The sequence below is a fragment of the Zingiber officinale genome, chromosome 6A, assembly GCF_018446385.1.
Source record: "Zingiber officinale cultivar Zhangliang chromosome 6A, Zo_v1.1, whole genome shotgun sequence".
Lineage (NCBI taxonomy): Eukaryota > Viridiplantae > Streptophyta > Magnoliopsida > Zingiberales > Zingiberaceae > Zingiber > Zingiber officinale.
Window position 1 is genome coordinate 64,607,599 of NC_055997.1, and position 13,676 is coordinate 64,621,274.

At 43.8% G+C, this 13,676-nt stretch overlaps 1 pseudogene; it reads left to right on the forward strand.

Annotated features, from left to right (window-relative positions):
• The first annotated feature begins 2,827 nt into the window (after positions 1–2,827).
• LOC121994860 lies at positions 2,828–9,382 on the forward strand (annotated as a pseudogene).
• The last annotated feature ends 4,294 nt before the right edge of the window (positions 9,383–13,676 follow it).

Here is a 13,676-nt window from a genome sequence, read left to right on the forward strand (position 1 = left end):
GTCTCTGAATTAGAGCGGCAACTGAATGACCCAGCCCAAGCTAGTTATGCATTGCGAGCAGAAATCCAAGCCTTAACCAATCAGACCAACCGGCAGAAAAGGTCCCTGGTACAGGTCAAGGATGAGCTCCAAGCTTTGAAGGAGGAGAGAGATGCATCTGAGGCAGGGTATCAGCAACAACTAGCCCACTAGGCTCAGGAAATACAGTCCAAGGATACCCTTCTGCAGGAGAGGAACAATAAATTGGAGGTTCAGGCAGCTCAGTTGGAAACTCAAGGAGCTGAACTGAGGGCTCTGAGGGCGGAACTATCCCAGTCTTGGGCGGCTTTGACAGGAGTATCTACTGCCCTGGTGGTCTATCAAGAAGGAGAGAATGATCATTGCCTGCGAAGTCGAATGTCATATCTGAGCTCTCCTGAATTTTTATCCCAGGCCGGGGCACGCTTTTCTGCAACCGTACCCTACACGACGACTGGAGTTATCCTACAACTTCACGCACAGAACCTCTTGAACTCCATCCCTCCCGCAGACTTCTTGGATCAAGACAAGATCATTCAAGGCTTTCCGGATGAGATCTTTGCCCCTTTTAAATGATTTGTACCAACTGCTTAAACTGATGAGATTTTTACATGTACATACGTATCTTTGAGTTTTTACTTGACTATCCTACTGTCTCCAGGCCCTTCGTCTGACCTGGCTTACACCAACAGAGTCAGCACCCCTCAAACCCGATAGGGCCGTAGGTAGTTAGCACTCCAAGGTCGGTCTAGCTTCCTTCCTTGAGCATCCTGCAAATAATAGGCCCCTGATGCCAATTTCTTGATAACTTTGTATGGTCCGTCCCATTGAGGCGCCAACTTTGTCACTTCCCCTAAGGGCTTCACCTGCTTCCAGACTAGGTCTCCTTCTCCGAAGAATCGGGGGATCACCCTTCTATTATAGTTCTGTCTCATCCTCTGTCTATAGGCTTCCAGCCTGGCAGTTGTTTGCTCGCGAATTTCGCTAATGAAATCTAGTTCGGCCAGCTGTCGCTCTGTGTTCCCTTCGTCATACATCATTCTTCTGACGGATGGTATCCCGACCTCTAGAGGTATTACTGCTTCATTACTATATACTAAATGGAAAGGTGTCAGACCTGTACTTTCTCGGGGTGTCGTACGATAAGCCCACAAAATGCTCGGCAGCTCGTCCACCCAATTGCCTCCTGTGTGATCCAGCTTAACTTTGAGCCCTCGCACTATTTCTCGATTGACTACCTCTGTCTGACCATTGCTCTGAGGATGAGCCACCGAAGTAAAGGCCTGAGTTATGCCGAACCCCTTGCACCAATTTTGTATCTTGCGTCCCTGAAATTGTCTGCCATTGTCCGACACTAACTTATGAGGTAAGCCGAATCTGCAAAAGATATTCTTCCACAAGAACTGGATCACCGCATCTTCAGTAATTCTAGCCAGAGCTTCCGCCTCTACCCACTTGGAGAAGTAATCTACTGCTACCAACAAAAAGCGTCTTTGCCCTGTAGCCATCGGGAAAGGTCCTACAATATCCATACCCCATTGGTCAAATGGACAAGACACTATAGAAGTTCTCAGCAGCTCTGTGGGTCGGTGCGTCAAGTTCTGATACTTCTGGCATGACAAACAAGTATTCACCAGCTTCTGTGCATCCTTTCGCAAGGTAGGTCAGAAATACCCGACCAGTAGTACTTTCCGAGCCAGCGTTCTTCCGCCTGCATGATTGCCACAGCACCCCAAATGTATCTCCCGCAAGGCCTGATCTGCTTCTTCCATATTCAAGCACTTGAGCAGAGGTCTGGAGAAAGACCTTTTGTACAGTTGATCTCCAATAATAACATAAGAATGGGCCTGTCTCCTGAGCATACGCGCCTCTTCTAAGTTGGTTGGTACAATTCCTTGCTGGAGGAAATTTATTATGGGCGCCCTCCAATCAATTACTCCTCCCAGGTTATTTTGTAGATATATCTGAGCTATAAGGAAGGTCTGTGCTATAGATCTGTCAAGTACCCAAGTGGTCAGGGAGCTGGCTATTTTAGCTAATTCATCCGCTCTTTCATTTTCAGCCCTGGGAATCTTAGTGACTGTGACTTCTTTAAAATCTTTCCTCATCTTCTCATAGGCTTCCTTGTAAACTTGCATCTTTTCGTTGTTTACCTCAAAATGTCTGATCACCTGTTGAGTTACTAGCTGCGAATCTGAATATATTATGACTCGGCTTGCCCCCACATGCCGAGCTGCTTGCAGACCTGCTAATAGGGCTTCATATTCTGCCTCATTGTTGGTAGCTCTGAAATTTAGCCGTACAACCAGCTGCATAATGTCTCCTTGCGGAGATATTAGAAGTACACCTACACCACTTCCATGATGGGTAGCCGACCTGTCTACATAAACTTTCCAAACCTCCTCCGAATCCGCTTGATAAACCTCCGTCAAGAAATCCGCCAGGGCCTGTGCCTTGATCGCGGTTCGGGGATGATACTGTATATCATATTCCCCTAGTTCGGTTGCCCATTTGATAAGCCGACCTGCTACCTCCACCTTGGTGAGAGCTCGACCCATTGTACTGTTTGTCAGGACGGTAATAGGATGTGCCAAAAAATACGGTCGGAGGCGCCGAGCCATGAGGACAAGTTCGTAAACCAACTTCTCCAGGGCTATGTACCGAGACTCAGCCCCCTTCAATAGATGGCTGAAAAAATACACTGGTCGTTGTACATTGTCCTGCTCTTTAACTAGCACGGCCCCCACGGCCTCGGGGGTGGCTGATAAATAGACCCAGAGGGGTTCTCCAACAACAGGTTTGAACAGCGATGGTAAAGATTCCAGGTATTGCTTTAGCTCCTCAAAGGCCTGTGTGCACTCTTGCGTCCACTAAAACTTAGCTGCTTTCCTGAGCACTTTGAAGAAGGGCGCGGCTCGATCTGCAGATCTGGAGATGAATCTGGACCGAACTGGAACTTGTACTCAACTCCGTTTCTTGGCTACTAGGGATCATGCTTCGAGTGCTTGTTCATTCCTTTGACCAGTTAGGATCCTTAAACTTCCCTCCTTTGGCCCCGAACAGACATTTCAGAGGATTCAGCTTTACACCATATTGTCTCAGAGTCCCACAGGTTTCTTCTACATCTTTTATTAGATTGGATGCCAGGGGGACTTGATTAAGATGTCATCAACATAGACTTCAATGTTCCGCCCGATCTGACTCCGAAAGATTTTGGTCATCATCCTTTGGTAGGTGGCCCCAGCATTCCTAAGTCCAAATGGCATGACCGTATAGCAGAAAGTACCATCAGCCGTTATGAAGCTAACCTTCTCCTGATCCTCCCTAGCTAAGGGTATTTGATGATATCCTTGATAAGTGTCCATCATGCATATCCTCTCACAGCCAGCAGTTGAATCCACCATCTGATCGATCCACGGGAGAGGATAACAGTCTTTGGGGGTGGCTTTATTGAGGTCGCGGAAGTCTATGCACACCCTCCACTTGTTGTTAGGCTTCTTTACTAATACAACGTTAGAAAGCCAGGACGGGAATTGCACCTCCCGAACATGTCCCGCCTTCTTGAGCCGATCCACTTCAGCTCCGATAATTTTATTCTGGTCGGTAGAGAAATTTCTCTTCTTCTGCTTGACTGGCTTGGCTTCAGGTATTAAATGCAGCTTGTGCTCAGCTATCTCTGGTTTGACTCCGGGCAGTTTTTCCGGGGACCAAGCAAAAACGTCCCTATTACGGGTCAGACACTGTATCAGCTCCGACTTAAGCTCCGGTGGTAAGTCACTAGCAATGCGAGTGATGCTCTCTGCTCTGTCAGTATGCAACTGAATCTCTTCCCAAGGGATAGGCTCCTCGGCAATTGGCAGAGGCTCCTCTTGGATAGCGTGCACACCACCATCCTGAGTCCTCCTGCTCTTGCGTGCCTCCACCCAGACCATATCGATGTAGCAACTACGAGACACCTTCTGCTCTCCCTTGACTTCTCCAACCCGCTCGCCGACCAGGAACTTAATCTTCTAGTGAAAAGTGGAGACAGCAGCCCTGAACTCATGCAGAGCTGGTCTTCCCAGGATAACATTGTAGGAGGAAGGAGAATCTACCACTATAAAGGTGCTCCTCCTGGTGCGCACCAGTGGCTTAGTGCCCATGGATATGGCCAGCTTAATCTGACCCATGGGCTTGACTTCGTTACCTGTGAACCCGTATAAAGAAGTGGTTATGGGTTGGAGCTCAGCGGCATCAATCTGCATCTCCTCGAATGCAGCTCTAAACAAAATATTGACCGAGCTCCCGGTATCCACAAAGACCCGAGCCACTTGGCTGTTAGCAATAACGGCTTTGATTATGAGAGCATCGTCGTGGGGTAGTTCCAGACCCTCCAAATCTTGTGGCCCAATGCTAATAACAGGGCCAGACGCCTGCTCGTGGCTGCACCCCACAGCTCCCACATATAACCGCCGACCGTGTGACTTACAGGCTCGGCCTGAGTCCCCGTTAGTGGGCCCTCCTGAAATCATGCCGATCTCTCGTACAGCAGCGTTACCCCGGTTTTCCAGCTCCCCGACATCTCTTCGGTCTTCCACGGGACCAGCTTGGTCAGAAGGACCGGCTAGGTCGGGCCGGGTCTGACGAGCACGTCCGGCTGTGACCCGTTCTTCCTCCATTCTCTGTATTTGGGGCGCTAACTCCGGGGGAGGCAAGCCCTGCTCTGCAGCTCGCCTGGAGTCACGGGTGAATTGGAAGCAGTTACTAAGATCATGCGTCCTGGACCGATGATATGTGCAATATGGTACTCCCCTTGGTCCAGGCCTGGGCGCGTGTATGGCAGCAACTCGCGGAGCTGGTCTGACTCCCTGAGTGGGCTGAGGGGCAGGCCTGGGTTGAACGCACTGAAGAGGCTGAGCTGGCTGTGGTGCTCTCCTTTCAAGTCGGTTGCCAGGAGCCACTGTCTTTTCGGCCTTCCTCCTAGCTGCTTGAGCTTCCTCCACTTTGATGTAGCAAGAAGCTTTCTCCACCACATCATCAAAACTTCGGGCGGGGTTTTTGATGAGGTCCCTGAAGAATTCCCCTTCTAGCAATCCGTGGGAGAAGGTGCTCATCAGTATTTCTGAGGTGGCGGAGGGGACGTCATTGGCCACCTGACTGAACCGATTGATAGGTTCGCAGAGGCTCGGTCGGACCCTGTTTAAGAGCAAAAAGACAGTGGTCGATTTTTTGATACTTACGACTGCTGGCGAAACGACGTAAGAAGGCAGTTTTGAAATCCAAGAAGCGATTGATGGACTCTGGGGGCAATCCATCGAACCACTTCTGCACCGAACCCGACAGGGTATGTAGGAATACTCGACATTTGACAGCATCACTGTATTGATACAACATAGCCGCGTTCTTAAACTTTCGCAGATGCTCTTCCGGATCTTTGCTTCCATCGTATTCTCCGATGTTCGGGGCCCGATAACCCCTTGGTAGGTTTTCCCTCAAGATCTGAGCCGAGAAGGGTACCTTGTCATCCTGGTCTTCGGGCAGATCTTTGGCAGAGATTATAGCTTTTCCCTTTCCTGAATCTCGGGGTGGATGTAGAGAACTTTCCACCACCGATGCCTGTGGCTCTTCTTTCTTCGGATTATGCTCACGAGGTCCAGGTTGATGATAGTTGCAGCGAGGCTCTCAGAATGAAGTACGAGGGAGTTCTTCTGGTTGCTTCCTCTTTGAGCCCCTGTCGGAGACAGGAGCTGGTTCTTTGGACGCTTCAGGCGCTAGGCGAGGTCGTGAAACTGTTCCTTGTTTCTCAGAAGCGGCTCATTTTTTGACCTCCTTAAAGAGCTCGTACTCCCCCGCGGTCATGGTAACATTAATCCTCCTGCCGGAACTTCGACCAGAGTCCTCCATCTTCACGCTTCGGATTAGGCTGTTGTGTTTCCCACAAAGCGGCCTAGATGTTGACGGAAAGTCGTGGATAATCCGACTCCCACGGGCGGCTGACGATGCTACAGGCCCCTGCACACACTCGGACAATCCCCCTCCTCTCACGTTAGAAACCAAAACCTGTGGAAAAGTCCCCGGTCAGGCCCTCCGACGCTCAAGTCGGTACTTTTTCCCCGAAAACGCAGAGAGCAAAAACGACTGAAAGTGAAAAGTTGTGGAAAAAAGTGATGAGAGAGCGTACCCGCGTACGAAGAATCCTCCTCCTTTTATGCATCGCCTCGCTTCTAGAACCTGCAAGCATCTCCGAAAACGTTAGACGCTGGGCTTTCTCCTGTAGTGAAGGACACATGTCTGGCTACTATTGGTTAAGGAGGCATCTTCTCGTTTAGGAACCTTCGCCTTTGCGCAGGGACTTTGTCATGTAGTGAAAGACACTTGTCTGGTTATTACTGGTTATGAAGGCATCTTCTCGTTTAGGAACCTCCGCCTGTGCGTATGTCCCCTGGTATGTGATGATTACCTCCTCACCTCCTTCTGTCAGACCTGCTCCCCAGCTTTTAAGCGCAGCCTGTAGTCGAGTTGTCCCTGAATAGCTCTGCTGATTCCAACCTGTACTATGTGACTTATGCTCCGGGCCTTCGAACGCAGGCCTGTAGATCGAGCTGTCTCTGAACAGCTCTGTCGATCCCGACCTGTACCGTGTGACTTATGCTCCGGGCCTTCGAACGCAGGCCTGTAGATCGAGCTGTCTCTGAACAGCTCTGTCGATCCCGACCTGTACCGTGTGACTTATGCTCCGGGCCTTCGAACGCAGGCCTGTAGATCGAGCTGTCTCTGAACAGCTCTGCCGATCCCGACCTATACCGTGTGACTTATGCTCCGGGCCTTCGAACGCAGGCCTGTAGATCGAGCTGTCTCTGAACAGCTCTGCCGATCCTGACCTGTATCCTGCGTTTTGTATTTCCTGGCCCTCGACCGTAGGCCTGTAGATCGAGCTGCCTTTAAATAGCTCTGCCGATCCCGACTTGTACCGTGTGACTTATGCTCCGGGCCTTTGAACGCAGGCCTGTAGATCGAGCTGTCTCTGAACAGCTCTATCGATCTCGACCTGTACCGTGTGACTTATGCTCCGGGCCTTCGAACGCAGGCCTGTAGATCGAGCTGTCTCTGAACAGCTCTGTCGATCCCGACTTGTACCGTGCGTTTTGCCTGTCGTCTCCTTTTGTCTTTCAACTATTTTGCCCCCTTGATCGACAAGTCTACCTGACCTTTGACTACCACATATGCTTGACTTTGACTGCCCAGTCAGCTTGACTATTGACTGCCATATCATCTTGACTTTTGACCGCTATATGGCCTTGACCTTCTCACCCTTTCCTTTTGGGCCCCTCCATTGCCAGCCGTATCAATGATGTTGATCAACCTACTGATTCCTATTCTCTGCAAGTGTTTTCTTCCCAGTTTTCTATGATTTGAGGGTTTTGATTTATTTTTTTTTTGGTGTGTGTGCGTGTGCTAATCAATATTTTTCTACATACTTAAGAATCCTTACAAGGATCCTGATGATAGTCGCCAGCGGTTTCTTCTTGAGTTGGAGTTTGTTCAATGCCTTGCCAATCCAACTTATATCCACATTGAGTTACTGCTTGACTGAGAACTATTAATTCTTTGTTTCATTCTTTTGGAGTCCACAAATCTTCTGTATAGTCCACAAATTTTCTGTATGAAGTTATACTTCAATATTGACTAGACTTTCATGCGGATTTTGTGAAGTGGTTATCTTTCTTTCATTCTTGATCGAATGGAAAAAATGCTACAGTTGTTTCTATCTCAAGTATTCAAATATTTGGTCATCTGCATTTTTTCTTCAATATTCTTCTTGAATCTCTCAGTGCATTCAATTAGGAGAAAAATACCTTTGAATATCAACGAAAATTATTCATATTAGGTTCAGTCCTTTCATTGTAATTTTTGTTGAATTTTTTCTCGATAGCTTTGTAATTGCCTCTCCTGAAAATTATGTGCAAAGTTGAATATTGGATTCTGAAACATATTAGGTTCAATCCTTTCATTGTATTTTTTTTGGTTAAATTATCTCTTGATTATTTCGTAATTGTTTTTCTCTTAAAAATTGTGTACAAAGTTGAATATTAAATCTTGAAACATATTGCTAGTCTTTTGGATTATTCTGATCAATGTTTTTTCTTTTTTTTATAGACGATGAGTATGCCACCGCATCAGAAAAGGATCCAAAGATTTTGTTGACTACATCTCGTGAGCCAAGCCAGCGTCTTGGTCAGTTTGTTAAAGTGTGTTTCTGTACCCTCCCAATATTTCACCTGGTGTTGTTTCGTAGAAGCATCAAAGCTTTGTCCGTAAGTTTGACATGATTATGTTATTCATTTAGGAATTAAAATTGGTGTTTCCCAACGCAGCGAGAATGAACCATGGTAGTCAGGTATGTTCCTCAATTCTTCTATAAGTATAAAACTGAGACATGCACTTATAAGTGTCATTGTATTTAGTTATTGCTTTTTACAAATTAACTCATTTATTTTGCCATACTTGTTGATATTTTGTTAGTGGGATGAACTTTATTAACGCTAAGAACATGGGAATCCATTGCATAGCATGGTCATCCTCATTTTTATGATTTGAAGCTTGTTTAAAAAAATAAACTTCATAGTGCCATTTTTATAAAAAAAAATCTATATTGTTAGAGATTCGTATCTATTTGTTGCATGTTTTTATAAATATTTTTTTGTTGTCAACTGACACAGTTATACATTGTTCTGTAGGTGATCTCAGAAATTATTGAGTTTTGCCGAGCGCATGAATATACAGATGTTATTTTTGTGCATGAACATCGTGGCGAGCTTGATAATTTGGTCATTTGCCACTTGCCATTTGGTCCAACTACATTCTTTGAGTTGCTGAATGTGGTATGTAGAAGTAAATTTTGTATCTTGCACAGTTTGTACATTTGTGAAACATCTGTACAAACTACAGCTTTGTACAGACTTGTTTTGCTTCATTGTGAATAACTACAGCTTGGTCAAAGGATTGCAAACATCCTTAAACATCTCTTTCCTGTGCCTAAACCTGAAACTAAACGAATAATCACATTTGCCAACAAGTCCGATTACATCTCATTCAGGTACTCCTTGGCCTTCACAATTTATTCTTTGATTTTCATTATCTGACTCTGGTTTAGGCTTTTTACTCATACCCTACTTTCTGATGTTTAGACATAAAATTTTTATGTGTAGATAAAGGGGTATCTATCATGCAGTGGTTTTCGAGTGAACTCTACAATCTGTATAAATCTACACTTGAACAATAATTCTTTCTCTTTTTGATGTATTTAATGAATGGATTTCACATAGTGTGTTAGAATTGTTACTCCAAGAGTTGATAAAATAATAGCAATTAGTTGTAGCTCCTATACATTCTTGTCAAAATTGGTATTGGAATTGAATAAAAAAAAAAAATTTAAGTAGGTTATTTCAAATTGGTAGGATTGATGAAATTAGAATCATTTAGAAATAACAAAATAACAGTTTCATATGTTAGATACTAAACTATAAGTGGGCGATGCTTATAGCATTATTCACAGTGATTTTTATTATTTTTAAACTCTCGGTTATGCCAATAAGATTTTGCTTTTAGGATTTAGGGATTGGGTTATAGTATTAAGCAAAAAAAAAATTCAAATCGAAAAAAAATTTAGGTGCTCGTGGCGTGTGGAAGGTAAGATATGCAGCATAACATTTCTCTCTCTCTCTCTCTCTCTCTCGCTTGGATTCAAGATTGGAAATATGTTTCATCAAAAAAAAAGATTGGAAATATGTTGTCAACATGTAAGTTTTTTGACTTCTTTTCTTACCTTTGTTAAAACATGGATGTATTTTGATATGGCAATACAATTCTCATAGGTTATATGCATGAAGGTGATTTGTCATCAACCAATGTGATTTAGGCATCATAGTTAATTATCTTGGAATACATCTAAGTTTATACTTGAACAAAATACATATAGCCCCTCTAGCTGATGACCAAAACTATAAATCTTGTAAGAATATCCATATCAGTAATAATTCTAGTGAAAAAAGGCTTACAATTTAGTATTTAACTTGTAAAGAACTGGTGTTTAATACTAAGGTTATAAATTGCATATATTTAACAAATAACCTTTTTTTATAGTGTTTTAGATATTCAAACTCGGTGAAATTTATTTTTGTTTGTATCTTTCTGCTTATACATACTGTAAGTCGTAGATAAGTACTGATTAATTAAATTGCAACTATGAGAAAAATTCGTTGTAATAATTTCTGATTTGGATTATATTAAGTTCCCAGGAATGATAGATCTATCACTATATGATGTGGTTGAGATAATTGATGAACGTTTTGTTGGATCGAGATGCGCTAGAGGGGGGGGGGTGAATAGCGCTCATGGCTTTCACTCGTTTCAGATTCGTAAAGCGATAGAGAATTAAGCAGCGGAAATAATGAAAACACACGCGAACACAAGTTATTATTACTTGGTTCGGAGCCTTGGTCGACTCCTACTCCAAGGTCCACGATCATTGATCGCTTTCGGTGGCAACAACTATAATATCGTTAAAAGAGTTACAATTTGAAGTACAATTATCAGCAATAAAAATATACCGACGACAAGAAAATTGAAGATTTCGGAGTGCTGGGTCGTCGGGAACTTGCTTTAGCTTTGTCAGAACTTCTCGTTAGCAGCTAGATGCAGAAGGGTTGCTTGTTAATCGATACTTCAAAGGTGCTACTCGAACCCCCTTATATAACCTGCTGGAGGCGCCTCAAACACCATCCAAGGCGCCTCCAACACGCTGAGTCAACCGCGTGGATCGGTGTTGAAAAGTTCGTCTCTGATCCACTTGAAGGTGCCTCCATGCCAGTCCAAGGCGCCTCTAAGCCCTAGTCCAAGGTGCCTCCAGCTCCGTCGGAGGCGCCTCCAAGCAACAGTCCAAGGCGCCTCCAACTCCCATGGAGGCGCCTCCAGCTCCTCTTCGCAGCCAGCTTTTGCTTTGCACCCGAGGCACCTCCAAGCTCCATGGAGGCGCCTCGGGCATTGTTCATCTGAGGCTTAAGGTTGCTACTTTGTACTTGCAAGATACGTTAGTCCCAAAAATACCCTGCAACACAAAGTTAGCACATAATATCATAAATATAAAGTCTAACAGTCATCGGACTGTCCGGTTCTGACTTCGAATTTCCACCGGAAGCCCTAGGTCGAACCAACGCCTACTGTTCCCTCTTCCAGGGAGCGCGTCCTCACCTACTCCCCTCAGGAGAGATTACCTGATGCCCGTTTGGTCCTCCAGACCGACTGAACTTTTACTCAGCATCTGATGCTTCCGGTCTTCATGCTGGACGTCCGGTCCACGACCCATCCAAACTTCTACCCGGTTCGCGACACCAGGATTTCAACCTAGGGTTACCTCCCCCTAGGATTTTTCCCGAAGCTCCGACCCGCTAAGACTTTCTGCATAGGGTTACCACCCCCTATGACCTAGGGTTACCACCCGCTAGGGTTTTCCCTTTGCCTAACTACAGCTAGGACTTTTTGCCTAAGAACCTTAGGACTTTCCTACAACGCTCATTCAACATTTTAGTAAACAAAACACCTTAACTTTGAACCCTTTGACATAATCAAAACCTAGGTTCGATTGTCGGATGCTTCCCGCACCAATACGTTTCTCTTTTTAAGCATTCCAATTAGTCATCTTGTTACATGGTGCTCTTACTGCTTTTTCAACTATGATTTTTGGTCTTGGTTTACTAATATATTATTTATGTGTTTTTACAGTTTACAAATCTCAAGTACTCCAGAGTTGAAATTGATGAAGTGCGGTTCGAGTGGGTTGAATGCATACTAGATTACATTTGAGTAGGAAAGTAATTTGATTTTTGAAAACTTTGGATGATGCATGCATTTGCATGGAATGTAAATTGCAGATACTACCTTGATGTTGTAAAAAGAATATTATGTGTATTTTATGGATACTAACTTGATGTGTATAATATCTATTACCTTTTGATGTTGTAAGAAGAATATTTGTGTAATTTGTGGATACGGACTTGATGTGTACAATATCTATTATCTTTTTATGTTGTAGAATAATATTTATGTGTTGGTTACATGGATATTGACTTGGTGTGTTTAGATACACCGATGTATAATAATATTAACTAAATTTTGTACTATTAAAATATTGTATAATATCAATTTTTCACTGTTTCGGAAATCGAATCGGTGTCGTTAAACAATATTGATATTACATCATTTTTCCACCGTTGCCAAACCCGATGTCATTAACTGATATTACATCAGTTTTACACCGTTGCTGAAACGGTGTCGTTAAGTGATCCTACACCAGTTCATAACCGATTCAAAAATCGGTGTCGTTAAGTGATACTACACCGGTTATAACCCGATGTCTAAAATGGCAGACCTTTTACATCGCCTTCATAGACATCGGTCGATTTTGTAATAGACAGCGGTGGAAAACCGATGTCTATGAGGGTTTTTCTTGTAGTGTTGGTTGCGCATGTTATCCTTGGCTACGACCTTATTCTAAGCACAAGTTAAACCCTCACTCTTTACAATGTGTTTTCCTTGGTTACAGTAATTTGCATCATGGGTACCGTTGTCTCCATATTTCGACCGATCGGATATATATTTCTCGACATGCTACTTTTGATAAATCTTTGTTTCCATTTGTAGTTGCTACCTCATATCCTCTAGATAATCAAGGCAACTATCTAATATCACCAAGTAATATACTAGAAGCCCCACATATTGATTCTTCAAGATATATTGAGAGTACAAGGGGGGACGGTATCTTGGGTCCTACTCCATCTCCACAAATTCTTGTAGACTCGGCGGCTAGTGGTGATCCACTCTCTAGTTTTGATTCTCATCCGTCTGACCACTCATCTCCAAGTAGCTTTAATGATGATATTCCTTGGCGGATGCTTTCTCTAAGCAATATTTATGCACGATGTTAACGAGTTTCCACTCGTTATCCTCTTCCACATGCTCTTTTTTGCTTCGTCAAATTATGTTGAACCTTCTAGTTTTACATAGGCAGTCAAAGATCCAAATTGGTGTGCTACGATGGTTACAGAATTTGATGCTCTTATTCACAATGCAACCTAGAGCTTAGTTCCTCGTACCCCATCTATGAATATTGTGGGCTCTAAATGGATTTACCGAATTAAGTATTGTGCAGATGGTTCTATTGAACATTACAAAGCTCATCTTGTTGCTAAAGGTTTTAATCAATAGCCAAGTATTGACTTCAATGATACTTTTAGTCTCATCGTTAAAATTACAACTATCAGATTACTACTATCTATCACTGTCAGCTCTAATTGGTCAATACGCCAATTAGATGTTTCCAATGTTGTCCTTCATGGACACCTTGAAGAAACTATTTATATAGAGAAACCTCCTGGATTCATTCACCCGCAACTTCCAACACATGTGTGTCAACTTCAGAAGTCTATATATGGTCTTCGACAAGTACCTCGTGCATGGTTTCATCGTCTATCTACTTGACTTTATAATCAAGGATTTTTTGGCTCAAAACAGACTCTTCCCTATTCTAAGAATGTCATGAGGAATTTTCAATATTTGTTCTGATTTATGTGGATAATATATTAATAACTGGTAGTGATCAAAACAACATTACTACTTTACTA